A 14103-nucleotide genomic window follows, 5' to 3' on the forward strand; every position below is an offset into this window, starting at 1 on the left:
GCACCAAAATCTCTTCACCTTGTGGCACTCACCTCTTGATTCCCGGCCTTCTGGCTAGGATCAGAGAAATTTTTATAGATCCGGCCGGATGTCCGGGCAGTATATCTGCACACATTCACTTATTTATTTATTTTTTGTCTCACTGTGTCACTTTTTGCGTGTTGTGTGTTCACAGGATTTGTCAGGATGCGGTAGCCCTTCTGGGTGTCCCTCCTGGCGGTCTAGGGGAGGTGTGTGTGGCCATTAGGTTCCGCACCTCCCTGCAAACACCCCGGGTACTCCTGCTTTGGCAGGGTACCTACCGTAATCGGCTCTGCGGGCAGATACCTTGGCTAACGCCAAGGGGGATGCCGGGAGCATTTGTGGTCCCCTAGTAGCTTCGGCGAAAAGGGACATCGAACCTGGAACCTCGCAGGTACCTTTTGGTCCGGAGGCGAAGGGTAAGGTTTGTTGGGGGGCCTCTCTCCTATCGGAGAAGGGCTTGCGATAGACCGCATCCTTTGTGCACGTTTTTTTTAGTGTAACACGTTTGCACTTTTTCTTGCACTTTGGGTGAATCGAAAGCACGTTCCTCGGCTTTAAAAAAAAAAAAAAAAAAAAAAAAAAATCTGTTCTTATCAGTTTAATATCTGATACGTCCCCTATCTGGGGACCATATATTAAATGGATTTTTGAGAACGGGGGCCGATTTCGAAGCTTGCTTCCGTCGCCCTATGCATTGACCCGATATGGCAGTATCTTCGGGTACAGTGCACCACCCCCTTACAGGGTTAAAAAGAAAGATTCCTACTTTCATTGCTACCTGCTTGCTGGCTAGCCAGCTAGCCAGCCCTGTGGGCCTTGCTGCTGCAGCCAAAAAACAAAAGGTGGTGCTGCTGCTGCTGCTTCTGCTGCTTCTGCTTGTGTCTGGCCGCTGTTGGAGCGTCCAGGCACAGGACTTCTGCTGCTGCTGACTAAATGGCCTCCTTAATTGGATCATTTGAGTAGCCAGCACACCTGTGCAGGTAGGGCATGACATGATAGGCAGCTGCCTTGATAGCGGGTGGGTGCTGAATGTTCCTAATTGACAAAATAAGATTAATGCTTATGAAGAAATATAAAATCTCATCCCTTCCCCAATATCGCGCCACACCCCTACCCCTTAATTCCCTGGTTGAACTTGATGGACATATGTCTTTTTTCGACCGTACTAACTATGTAACTATGTAACATAACATGGGGGGGGGGGGGGGTCTCCTGGCTGTTCACACAGGTGTGTCATTGCTGTACATTGACCATGCATTGCTTCTGTGGTATTGCAAAGGCAAAGACAAATGCTTCCAGCCATCCATTGCACTAATGGATTGGTCATCAGCTGGCTGTCTATGTCCCGCATCAATATAGACCAAAGTACAGAGGGTTAGGCTATGCTATTGTGCACCTACCTGATGCATCAGAAGGTGCGAGGCCCTTGCTAAATTCTGTGCACAGACTTTGAGATCTATACTTTAGACTGTATCTAAACCTGCTCCAACATGGACTGACATTCTGGCCTACTTTCAGCCGATGCGACTTGTCTGTCGCTGAACAGTCGCTTTTTATGTATTCAGCACCTATGTATAATGTTGTAAAAATGCTCTAGAAGCTAAAGTCGCAGAAATGTCACACATATTTGGCCTGCAACTTTCTGTGCGACAAATTCAGACAGGAAAAATCAGTATAAATCCTTAGAAAATTATCCCCCAGTGTCTCCATCTGCTGGCGGTATTGAATAAGCATTGCTGCACTGATGGGGTATGCATTAGACGAAAAAAAAGAAGAAAAAGAAGAATAATACGCCCAGAAAAGAGGCGAAAAGGAGAAAAACGTAAAAAAACGTGAAAAAAAAGTAAGAGGAAGAGAAGGGAAAAAAAGGTGGAAATGGGTTTAAAAGTGATTTCGGCGGAGAAATATATATATATATATATATATATATATATATATATATACGCGCACACACACACATATATATAAACGTATTCTCCGTTGAGATATTGCAGCCGCTGCTGTGTCCAGGCCCAGGAGCCTTAGCACTGTGCTGTGATGTCACTCAATACCACTGACATCACTAGGTGTAAACAACATCTCTCCTTTGCTGTGTATGTGACTATGGAGCTGTTTGGTGATGTCGTCTATTATGGCCTTCATAGAAGCAACAGGAGATTGTTGCATCCATCTAGAACCCTCAGAACTACAGTGCTATGATGTCACTCACTTCCACAGGCCTTGCAGAGTGTAAACAACAACAACCCAGCTTTGTTGTGTATGTAACCATAGGGATTTGTGATGTCACCTAGAACCTTCACAGCAGCGACAGCTTTATGAGGAGCATCAGCACTGCTCTGCCTGAGCAGAACCATCACCGCCATAGGTTGTCAAATAACCCGGATTTAACCCACACAGGTAAGTCCAATGGGGTGCAGGCATGTCCTCTATGCTTACAGCTTCCCGTGGGTGTTGGTTTGATACCGTTTAGGGACAGCCAAGGAGGCATCTGCAGGCAACAAAGGTAGGTGTGTGCTTGTGTGTGTGTTTCCTATGCAGATCCTAAGCCCAGTGTCACATGCAAGTAGGAGGAGTAAGAAGGGTTCCTGGCAAATCCGGGTTATGGATTGCATTTAAAAAGGCCCCGTGGGAGTGCAATGGGCCCCTGTCTTGCTGCTTAGCAATAATGGTATGGGTTTAGGTTCTGCTGTGTGTACTGGTGGTTGACTGCCCCCCAGCCCAGAGTGTGCATGGAAAATTGTCTGGCAGCCTCCCTGACAGCAAGCAGTGATAGTGCCCATGAAGGGGACCTTGTTGGGCCCGCCCCTTTCACGGTTATCGCTTCTCGGCCTTTTGGCTAAGATCAAGTGTAGTATCTGTTCTTATCAGTTTAATATCTGATACGTCCCCTATCTGGGGACCATATATTAAATGGATTTTTGAGAACGGGGGCCGATTTCGAAGCTTGCTTCCGTCGCCCTATGCATTGACCCGATATGGCAGTATCTTCGGGTACAGTGCACCACCCCCTTACAGGGTTAAAAAGAAAGATTCCTACTTTCATTGCTACCTGCTTGCTGGCTAGCCAGCTAGCCAGCCCTGTGGGCCTTGCTGCTGCAGCCAAAAAACAAAAGGTGGTGCTGCTGCTGCTGCTTCTGCTTGTGTCTGGCCGCTGTTGGAGCGTCCAGGCACAGGACTTCTGCTGCTGCTGACTAAATGGCCTCCTTAATTGGATCATTTGAGTAGCCAGCACACCTGTGCAGGTAGGGCATGACATGATAGGCAGCTGCCTTGATAGCGGGTGGGTGCTGAATGTTCCTAATTGACAAAATAAGATTAATGCTTATGAAGAAATATAAAATCTCATCCCTTCCCCAATATCGCGCCACACCCCTACCCCTTAATTCCCTGGTTGAACTTGATGGACATATGTCTTTTTTCGACCGTACTAACTATGTAACTATGTAACATAACATGGGGGGGGGGGGGGGGGGTCTCCTGGCTGTTCACACAGGTGTGTCATTGCTGTACATTGACCATGCATTGCTTCTGTGGTATTGCAAAGGCAAAGACAAATGCTTCCAGCCATCCATTGCACTAATGGATTGGTCATCAGCTGGCTGTCTATGTCCCGCATCAATATAGACCAAAGTACAGAGGGTTAGGCTATGCTATTGTGCACCTACCTGATGCATCAGAAGGTGCGAGGCCCTTGCTAAATTCTGTGCACAGACTTTGAGATCTATACTTTAGACTGTATCTAAACCTGCTCCAACATGGACTGACATTCTGGCCTACTTTCAGCCGATGCGACTTGTCTGTCGCTGAACAGTCGCTTTTTATGTATTCAGCACCTATGTATAATGTTGTAAAAATGCTCTAGAAGCTAAAGTCGCAGAAATGTCACACATATTTGGCCTGCAACTTTCTGTGCGACAAATTCAGACAGGAAAAATCAGTATAAATCCTTAGAAAATTATCCCCCAGTGTCTCCATCTGCTGGCGGTATTGAATAAGCATTGCTGCACTGATGGGGTATGCATTAGACGAAAAAAAAGAAGAAAAAGAAGAATAATACGCCCAGAAAAGAGGCGAAAAGGAGAAAAACGTAAAAAAACGTGAAAAAAAAGTAAGAGGAAGAGAAGGGAAAAAAAGGTGGAAATGGGTTTAAAAGTGATTTCGGCGGAGAAATATATATATATATATATATATATATATATATATATATATATATACGCGCACACACACACATATATATAAACGTATTCTCCGTTGAGATATTGCAGCCGCTGCTGTGTCCAGGCCCAGGAGCCTTAGCACTGTGCTGTGATGTCACTCAATACCACTGACATCACTAGGTGTAAACAACATCTCTCCTTTGCTGTGTATGTGACTATGGAGCTGTTTGGTGATGTCGTCTATTATGGCCTTCATAGAAGCAACAGGAGATTGTTGCATCCATCTAGAACCCTCAGAACTACAGTGCTATGATGTCACTCACTTCCACAGGCCTTGCAGAGTGTAAACAACAACAACCCAGCTTTGTTGTGTATGTAACCATAGGGATTTGTGATGTCACCTAGAACCTTCACAGCAGCGACAGCTTTATGAGGAGCATCAGCACTGCTCTGCCTGAGCAGAACCATCACCGCCATAGGTTGTCAAATAACCCGGATTTAACCCACACAGGTAAGTCCAATGGGGTGCAGGCATGTCCTCTATGCTTACAGCTTCCCGTGGGTGTTGGTTTGATACCGTTTGGGGACAGCCAAGGAGGCATCTGCAGGCAACAAAGGTAGGTGTGTGCTTGTGTGTGTGTTTCCTATGCAGATCCTAAGCCCAGTGTCACATGCAAGTAGGAGGAGTAAGAAGGGTTCCTGGCAAATCCGGGTTATGGATTGCATTTAAAAAGGCCCCGTGGGAGTGCAATGGGCCCCTGTCTTGCTGCTTAGCAATAATGGTATGGGTTTAGGTTCTGCTGTGTGTACTGGTGGTTGACTGCCCCCCAGCCCAGAGTGTGCATGGAAAATTGTCTGGCAGCCTCCCTGACAGCAAGCAGTGATAGTGCCCATGAAGGGGACCTTGTTGGGCCCGCCCCTTTCACGGTTATCGCTTCTCGGCCTTTTGGCTAAGATCAAGTGTAGTATCTGTTCTTATCAGTTTAATATCTGATACGTCCCCTATCTGGGGACCATATATTAAATGGATTTTTGAGAACGGGGGCCGATTTCGAAGCTTGCTTCCGTCGCCCTATGCATTGACCCGATATGGCAGTATCTTCGGGTACAGTGCACCACCCCCTTACAGGGTTAAAAAGAAAGATTCCTACTTTCATTGCTACCTGCTTGCTGGCTAGCCAGCTAGCCAGCCCTGTGGGCCTTGCTGCTGCAGCCAAAAAACAAAAGGTGGTGCTGCTGCTGCTGCTTCTGCTTGTGTCTGGCCGCTGTTGGAGCGTCCAGGCACAGGACTTCTGCTGCTGCTGACTAAATGGCCTCCTTAATTGGATCATTTGAGTAGCCAGCACACCTGTGCAGGTAGGGCATGACATGATAGGCAGCTGCCTTGATAGCGGGTGGGTGCTGAATGTTCCTAATTGACAAAATAAGATTAATGCTTATGAAGAAATATAAAATCTCATCCCTTCCCCAATATCGCGCCACACCCCTACCCCTTAATTCCCTGGTTGAACTTGATGGACATATGTCTTTTTTCGACCGTACTAACTATGTAACTATGTAACATAACATGGGGGGGGGGGGGGGGGGGTCTCCTGGCTGTTCACACAGGTGTGTCATTGCTGTACATTGACCATGCATTGCTTCTGTGGTATTGCAAAGGCAAAGACAAATGCTTCCAGCCATCCATTGCACTAATGGATTGGTCATCAGCTGGCTGTCTATGTCCCGCATCAATATAGACCAAAGTACAGAGGGTTAGGCTATGCTATTGTGCACCTACCTGATGCATCAGAAGGTGCGAGGCCCTTGCTAAATTCTGTGCACAGACTTTGAGATCTATACTTTAGACTGTATCTAAACCTGCTCCAACATGGACTGACATTCTGGCCTACTTTCAGCCGATGCGACTTGTCTGTCGCTGAACAGTCGCTTTTTATGTATTCAGCACCTATGTATAATGTTGTAAAAATGCTCTAGAAGCTAAAGTCGCAGAAATGTCACACATATTTGGCCTGCAACTTTCTGTGCGACAAATTCAGACAGGAAAAATCAGTATAAATCCTTAGAAAATTATCCCCCAGTGTCTCCATCTGCTGGCGGTATTGAATAAGCATTGCTGCACTGATGGGGTATGCATTAGACGAAAAAAAAGAAGAAAAAGAAGAATAATACGCCCAGAAAAGAGGCGAAAAGGAGAAAAACGTAAAAAAACGTGAAAAAAAAGTAAGAGGAAGAGAAGGGAAAAAAAGGTGGAAATGGGTTTAAAAGTGATTTCGGCGGAGAAATATATATATATATATATATATATATATATATATATATATACGCGCACACACACACATATATATAAACGTATTCTCCGTTGAGATATTGCAGCCGCTGCTGTGTCCAGGCCCAGGAGCCTTAGCACTGTGCTGTGATGTCACTCAATACCACTGACATCACTAGGTGTAAACAACATCTCTCCTTTGCTGTGTATGTGACTATGGAGCTGTTTGGTGATGTCGTCTATTATGGCCTTCATAGAAGCAACAGGAGATTGTTGCATCCATCTAGAACCCTCAGAACTACAGTGCTATGATGTCACTCACTTCCACAGGCCTTGCAGAGTGTAAACAACAACAACCCAGCTTTGTTGTGTATGTAACCATAGGGATTTGTGATGTCACCTAGAACCTTCACAGCAGCGACAGCTTTATGAGGAGCATCAGCACTGCTCTGCCTGAGCAGAACCATCACCGCCATAGGTTGTCAAATAACCCGGATTTAACCCACACAGGTAAGTCCAATGGGGTGCAGGCATGTCCTCTATGCTTACAGCTTCCCGTGGGTGTTGGTTTGATACCGTTTGGGGACAGCCAAGGAGGCATCTGCAGGCAACAAAGGTAGGTGTGTGCTTGTGTGTGTGTTTCCTATGCAGATCCTAAGCCCAGTGTCACATGCAAGTAGGAGGAGTAAGAAGGGTTCCTGGCAAATCCGGGTTATGGATTGCATTTAAAAAGGCCCCGTGGGAGTGCAATGGGCCCCCTGTCTTGCTGCTTAGCAATAATGGTATGGGTTTAGGTTCTGCTGTGTGTACTGGTGGTTGACTGCCCCCCAGCCCAGAGTGTGCATGGAAAATTGTCTGGCAGCCTCCCTGACAGCAAGCAGTGATAGTGCCCATGAAGGGGACCTTGTTGGGCCCGCCCCTTTCACGGTTATCGCTTCTCGGCCTTTTGGCTAAGATCAAGTGTAGTATCTGTTCTTATCAGTTTAATATCTGATACGTCCCCTATCTGGGGACCATATATTAAATGGATTTTTGAGAACGGGGGCCGATTTCGAAGCTTGCTTCCGTCGCCCTATGCATTGACCCGATATGGCAGTATCTTCGGGTACAGTGCACCACCCCCTTACAGGGTTAAAAAGAAAGATTCCTACTTTCATTGCTACCTGCTTGCTGGCTAGCCAGCTAGCCAGCCCTGTGGGCCTTGCTGCTGCAGCCAAAAAACAAAAGGTGGTGCTGCTGCTGCTGCTTCTGCTTGTGTCTGGCCGCTGTTGGAGCGTCCAGGCACAGGACTTCTGCTGCTGCTGACTAAATGGCCTCCTTAATTGGATCATTTGAGTAGCCAGCACACCTGTGCAGGTAGGGCATGACATGATAGGCAGCTGCCTTGATAGCGGGTGGGTGCTGAATGTTCCTAATTGACAAAATAAGATTAATGCTTATGAAGAAATATAAAATCTCATCCCTTCCCCAATATCGCGCCACACCCCTACCCCTTAATTCCCTGGTTGAACTTGATGGACATATGTCTTTTTTCGACCGTACTAACTATGTAACTATGTAACATAACATGGGGGGGGGGGGGGGGTCTCCTGGCTGTTCACACAGGTGTGTCATTGCTGTACATTGACCATGCATTGCTTCTGTGGTATTGCAAAGGCAAAGACAAATGCTTCCAGCCATCCATTGCACTAATGGATTGGTCATCAGCTGGCTGTCTATGTCCCGCATCAATATAGACCAAAGTACAGAGGGTTAGGCTATGCTATTGTGCACCTACCTGATGCATCAGAAGGTGCGAGGCCCTTGCTAAATTCTGTGCACAGACTTTGAGATCTATACTTTAGACTGTATCTAAACCTGCTCCAACATGGACTGACATTCTGGCCTACTTTCAGCCGATGCGACTTGTCTGTCGCTGAACAGTCGCTTTTTATGTATTCAGCACCTATGTATAATGTTGTAAAAATGCTCTAGAAGCTAAAGTCGCAGAAATGTCACACATATTTGGCCTGCAACTTTCTGTGCGACAAATTCAGACAGGAAAAATCAGTATAAATCCTTAGAAAATTATCCCCCAGTGTCTCCATCTGCTGGCGGTATTGAATAAGCATTGCTGCACTGATGGGGTATGCATTAGACGAAAAAAAAGAAGAAAAAGAAGAATAATACGCCCAGAAAAGAGGCGAAAAGGAGAAAAACGTAAAAAAACGTGAAAAAAAAGTAAGAGGAAGAGAAGGGAAAAAAAGGTGGAAATGGGTTTAAAAGTGATTTCGGCGGAGAAATATATATATATATATATATATATATATATATATATACGCGCACACACACACATATATATAAACGTATTCTCCGTTGAGATATTGCAGCCGCTGCTGTGTCCAGGCCCAGGAGCCTTAGCACTGTGCTGTGATGTCACTCAATACCACTGACATCACTAGGTGTAAACAACATCTCTCCTTTGCTGTGTATGTGACTATGGAGCTGTTTGGTGATGTCGTCTATTATGGCCTTCATAGAAGCAACAGGAGATTGTTGCATCCATCTAGAACCCTCAGAACTACAGTGCTATGATGTCACTCACTTCCACAGGCCTTGCAGAGTGTAAACAACAACAACCCAGCTTTGTTGTGTATGTAACCATAGGGATTTGTGATGTCACCTAGAACCTTCACAGCAGCGACAGCTTTATGAGGAGCATCAGCACTGCTCTGCCTGAGCAGAACCATCACCGCCATAGGTTGTCAAATAACCCGGATTTAACCCACACAGGTAAGTCCAATGGGGTGCAGGCATGTCCTCTATGCTTACAGCTTCCCGTGGGTGTTGGTTTGATACCGTTTGGGGACAGCCAAGGAGGCATCTGCAGGCAACAAAGGTAGGTGTGTGCTTGTGTGTGTGTTTCCTATGCAGATCCTAAGCCCAGTGTCACATGCAAGTAGGAGGAGTAAGAAGGGTTCCTGGCAAATCCGGGTTATGGATTGCATTTAAAAAGGCCCCGTGGGAGTGCAATGGGCCCCTGTCTTGCTGCTTAGCAATAATGGTATGGGTTTAGGTTCTGCTGTGTGTACTGGTGGTTGACTGCCCCCCAGCCCAGAGTGTGCATGGAAAATTGTCTGGCAGCCTCCCTGACAGCAAGCAGTGATAGTGCCCATGAAGGGGACCTTGTTGGGCCCGCCCCTTTCACGGTTATCGCTTCTCGGCCTTTTGGCTAAGATCAAGTGTAGTATCTGTTCTTATCAGTTTTCATGCTGGTGGGGATGGGTGCTGCATGGAGGATGCAGGTGTACCAGGGCTTTCCGGGGCTGGTTCTGAGGAATCAGCTCGACGGCTGCCCCGATGTGACCTGTTCCCTCCGGGTCTCGCCATGAGGCTGAGAGGGTCTAGAGCCGAGGTACTTTTGTGCCTCGGGGAGTGGTGACCCCGAGGTGCCGAAACTCACTGGGAGAATAGGCTCACTGAGTTGAAGCACGGGCACCATAATCTCTTCACCTTGTGGCACTCACCTCTTGATTCCCGGCCTTCTGGCTAGGATCAGAGAAATTTTTATAGATCCGGCCGGATGTCCGGGCAGTATATCTGCACACATTCACTTATTTATTTTTTTTTTTTTTTGTCTCACTGTGTCACTTTTTGCGTGTTGTGTGTTCACAGGATTTGTCAGGATGCGGTAGCCCTTCTGGGTGTCCCTCCTGGCGGTCTAGGGGAGGTGTGTGTGGCCATTAGGTTCCGCACCTCCCTGCAAACACCCCGGGTACCCCTGCTTTGGCAGGGTACCTACCGTAATCGGCTCTGCGGGCAGATACCTTGGCCAACGCCAAGGGGGATGCCGGGAGCATTTGTGGTCCCCTAGTAGCTTTGGCGAAAAGGGACATCGAACCTGGAACCTCGCAGGTACCTTTTGGTCCGGAGGCGAAGGGTAAGGTTTGTTGGGGGGCCTCTCTCCTATCGGAGAAGGGCTTGCGATAGACCGCATCCTTTGTGCACGTTTTTTTTAGTGTAACACGTTTGCACTTTTTCTTGCACTTTGGGTGAATCGAAAGCACGTTCCTCGGCTTTAGATAAAAAAAAAAAAAAAAATCTGTTCTTATCAGTTTAATATCTGATACGTCCCCTATCTGGGGACCATATATTAAATGGATTTTTGAGAACGGGGGCCGATTTCGAAGCTTGCTTCCGTCGCCCTATGCATTGACCCGATATGGCAGTATCTTCGGGTACAGTGCACCACCCCCTTACAGGGTTAAAAAGAAAGATTCCTACTTTCATTGCTACCTGCTTGCTGGCTAGCCAGCTAGCCAGCCCTGTGGGCCTTGCTGCTGCAGCCAAAAAACAAAAGGTGGTGCTGCTGCTGCTGCTTCTGCTGCTTCTGCTTGTGTCTGGCCGCTGTTGGAGCGTCCAGGCACAGGACTTCTGCTGCTGCTGACTAAATGGCCTCCTTAATTGGATCATTTGAGTAGCCAGCACACCTGTGCAGGTAGGGCATGACATGATAGGCAGCTGCCTTGATAGCGGGTGGGTGCTGAATGTTCCTAATTGACAAAATAAGATTAATGCTTATGAAGAAATATAAAATCTCATCCCTTCCCCAATATCGCGCCACACCCCTACCCCTTAATTCCCTGGTTGAACTTGATGGACATATGTCTTTTTTCGACCGTACTAACTATGTAACTATGTAACATAACATGGGGGGGGGGGGGGGGGTCTCCTGGCTGTTCACACAGGTGTGTCATTGCTGTACATTGACCATGCATTGCTTCTGTGGTATTGCAAAGGCAAAGACAAATGCTTCCAGCCATCCATTGCACTAATGGATTGGTCATCAGCTGGCTGTCTATGTCCCGCATCAATATAGACCAAAGTACAGAGGGTTAGGCTATGCTATTGTGCACCTACCTGATGCATCAGAAGGTGCGAGGCCCTTGCTAAATTCTGTGCACAGACTTTGAGATCTATACTTTAGACTGTATCTAAACCTGCTCCAACATGGACTGACATTCTGGCCTACTTTCAGCCGATGCGACTTGTCTGTCGCTGAACAGTCGCTTTTTATGTATTCAGCACCTATGTATAATGTTGTAAAAATGCTCTAGAAGCTAAAGTCGCAGAAATGTCACACATATTTGGCCTGCAACTTTCTGTGCGACAAATTCAGACAGGAAAAATCAGTATAAATCCTTAGAAAATTATCCCCCAGTGTCTCCATCTGCTGGCGGTATTGAATAAGCATTGCTGCACTGATGGGGTATGCATTAGACGAAAAAAAAGAAGAAAAAGAAGAATAATACGCCCAGAAAAGAGGCGAAAAGGAGAAAAACGTAAAAAAACGTGAAAAAAAAGTAAGAGGAAGAGAAGGGAAAAAAAGGTGGAAATGGGTTTAAAAGTGATTTCGGCGGAGAAATATATATATATATATATATATATATATATATATATATATATATACGCGCACACACACACATATATATAAACGTATTCTCCGTTGAGATATTGCAGCCGCTGCTGTGTCCAGGCCCAGGAGCCTTAGCACTGTGCTGTGATGTCACTCAATACCACTGACATCACTAGGTGTAAACAACATCTCTCCTTTGCTGTGTATGTGACTATGGAGCTGTTTGGTGATGTCGTCTATTATGGCCTTCATAGAAGCAACAGGAGATTGTTGCATCCATCTAGAACCCTCAGAACTACAGTGCTATGATGTCACTCACTTCCACAGGCCTTGCAGAGTGTAAACAACAACAACCCAGCTTTGTTGTGTATGTAACCATAGGGATTTGTGATGTCACCTAGAACCTTCACAGCAGCGACAGCTTTATGAGGAGCATCAGCACTGCTCTGCCTGAGCAGAACCATCACCGCCATAGGTTGTCAAATAACCCGGATTTAACCCACACAGGTAAGTCCAATGGGGTGCAGGCATGTCCTCTATGCTTACAGCTTCCCGTGGGTGTTGGTTTGATACCGTTTGGGGACAGCCAAGGAGGCATCTGCAGGCAACAAAGGTAGGTGTGTGCTTGTGTGTGTGTTTCCTATGCAGATCCTAAGCCCAGTGTCACATGCAAGTAGGAGGAGTAAGAAGGGTTCCTGGCAAATCCGGGTTATGGATTGCATTTAAAAAGGCCCCGTGGGAGTGCAATGGGCCCCTGTCTTGCTGCTTAGCAATAATGGTATGGGTTTAGGTTCTGCTGTGTGTACTGGTGGTTGACTGCCCCCCAGCCCAGAGTGTGCATGGAAAATTGTCTGGCAGCCTCCCTGACAGCAAGCAGTGATAGTGCCCATGAAGGGGACCTTGTTGGGCCCGCCCCTTTCACGGTTATCGCTTCTCGGCCTTTTGGCTAAGATCAAGTGTAGTATCTGTTCTTATCAGTTTAATATCTGATACGTCCCCTATCTGGGGACCATATATTAAATGGATTTTTGAGAACGGGGGGCCGATTTCGAAGCTTGCTTCCGTCGCCCTATGCATTGACCCGATATGGCAGTATCTTCGGGTACAGTGCACCACCCCCTTACAGGGTTAAAAAGAAAGATTCCTACTTTCATTGCTACCTGCTTGCTGGCTAGCCAGCTAGCCAGCCCTGTGGGCCTTGCTGCTGCAGCCAAAAAACAAAAGGTGGTGCTGCTGCTGCTGCTTCTGCTGCTTCTGCTTGTGTCTGGCCGCTGTTGGAGCGTCCAGGCACAGGACTTCTGCTGCTGCTGACTAAATGGCCTCCTTAATTGGATCATTTGAGTAGCCAGCACACCTGTGCAGGTAGGGCATGACATGATAGGCAGCTGCCTTGATAGCGGGTGGGTGCTGAATGTTCCTAATTGACAAAATAAGATTAATGCTTATGAAGAAATATAAAATCTCATCCCTTCCCCAATATCGCGCCACACCCCTACCCCTTAATTCCCTGGTTGAACTTGATGGACATATGTCTTTTTTCGACCGTACTAACTATGTAACTATGTAACATAACATGGGGGGGGGGGGGGGTCTCCTGGCTGTTCACACAGGTGTGTCATTGCTGTACATTGACCATGCATTGCTTCTGTGGTATTGCAAAGGCAAAGACAAATGCTTCCAGCCATCCATTGCACTAATGGATTGGTCATCAGCTGGCTGTCTATGTCCCGCATCAATATAGACCAAAGTACAGAGGGTTAGGCTATGCTATTGTGCACCTACCTGATGCATCAGAAGGTGCGAGGCCCTTGCTAAATTCTGTGCACAGACTTTGAGATCTATACTTTAGACTGTATCTAAACCTGCTCCAACATGGACTGACATTCTGGCCTACTTTCAGCCGATGCGACTTGTCTGTCGCTGAACAGTCGCTTTTTATGTATTCAGCACCTATGTATAATGTTGTAAAAATGCTCTAGAAGCTAAAGTCGCAGAAATGTCACACATATTTGGCCTGCAACTTTCTGTGCGACAAATTCAGACAGGAAAAATCAGTATAAATCCTTAGAAAATTATCCCCAGTGTCTCCATCTGCTGGCGGTATTGAATAAGCATTGCTGCACTGATGGGGTATGCATTAGACGAAAAAAAAGAAGAAAAAGAAGAATAATACGCCCAGAAAAGAGGCGAAAAGGAGAAAAACGTAAAAAAACGTGAAAAAAAAGTAAGAGGAAGAGAAGGGAAAAAAAGGTGGAAAT

General features: G+C 46.6%; 6 non-coding genes and 1 pseudogene across 6 annotated transcripts; all 7 read left to right on the plus strand.

Annotated features, from left to right (window-relative positions):
- Window positions 1-571: 571 nt before the first annotated feature.
- LOC130337630 (U2 spliceosomal RNA) lies at window positions 572-760 on the plus strand. Its single transcript, XR_008878484.1, has one exon. It is a non-coding gene; the product is annotated as a U2 spliceosomal RNA (small nuclear RNA).
- Window positions 761-2840: 2080 nt separating this feature from the next.
- On the plus strand, window positions 2841-3031 carry LOC130337684 (U2 spliceosomal RNA). Its single transcript, XR_008878531.1, has one exon. It is a non-coding gene; the product is annotated as a U2 spliceosomal RNA (small nuclear RNA).
- A 2080-nt stretch (window positions 3032-5111) lies between these two features.
- LOC130337572 (U2 spliceosomal RNA) lies at window positions 5112-5302 on the plus strand. Its single transcript, XR_008878430.1, has one exon. It is a non-coding gene; the product is annotated as a U2 spliceosomal RNA (small nuclear RNA).
- A 2078-nt stretch (window positions 5303-7380) lies between these two features.
- Window positions 7381-7571, plus strand: LOC130337573 (U2 spliceosomal RNA). The gene has a single exon (XR_008878431.1). It is a non-coding gene; the product is annotated as a U2 spliceosomal RNA (small nuclear RNA).
- Window positions 7572-9641: 2070 nt separating this feature from the next.
- Window positions 9642-9801, plus strand: LOC130337635 (U2 spliceosomal RNA; annotated as a pseudogene).
- A 699-nt stretch (window positions 9802-10500) lies between these two features.
- Window positions 10501-10683, plus strand: LOC130337628 (U2 spliceosomal RNA). Its single transcript, XR_008878482.1, has one exon. It is a non-coding gene; the product is annotated as a U2 spliceosomal RNA (small nuclear RNA).
- Window positions 10684-12771: 2088 nt separating this feature from the next.
- On the plus strand, window positions 12772-12963 carry LOC130337610 (U2 spliceosomal RNA). Its single transcript, XR_008878466.1, has one exon. It is a non-coding gene; the product is annotated as a U2 spliceosomal RNA (small nuclear RNA).
- The last annotated feature ends 1140 nt before the right edge of the window (window positions 12964-14103 follow it).

The sequence above is a fragment of the Hyla sarda genome, unplaced genomic scaffold (assembly GCF_029499605.1).
Source record: "Hyla sarda isolate aHylSar1 unplaced genomic scaffold, aHylSar1.hap1 scaffold_502, whole genome shotgun sequence".
In the NCBI taxonomy this organism is placed as follows: domain Eukaryota; kingdom Metazoa; phylum Chordata; class Amphibia; order Anura; family Hylidae; genus Hyla; species Hyla sarda.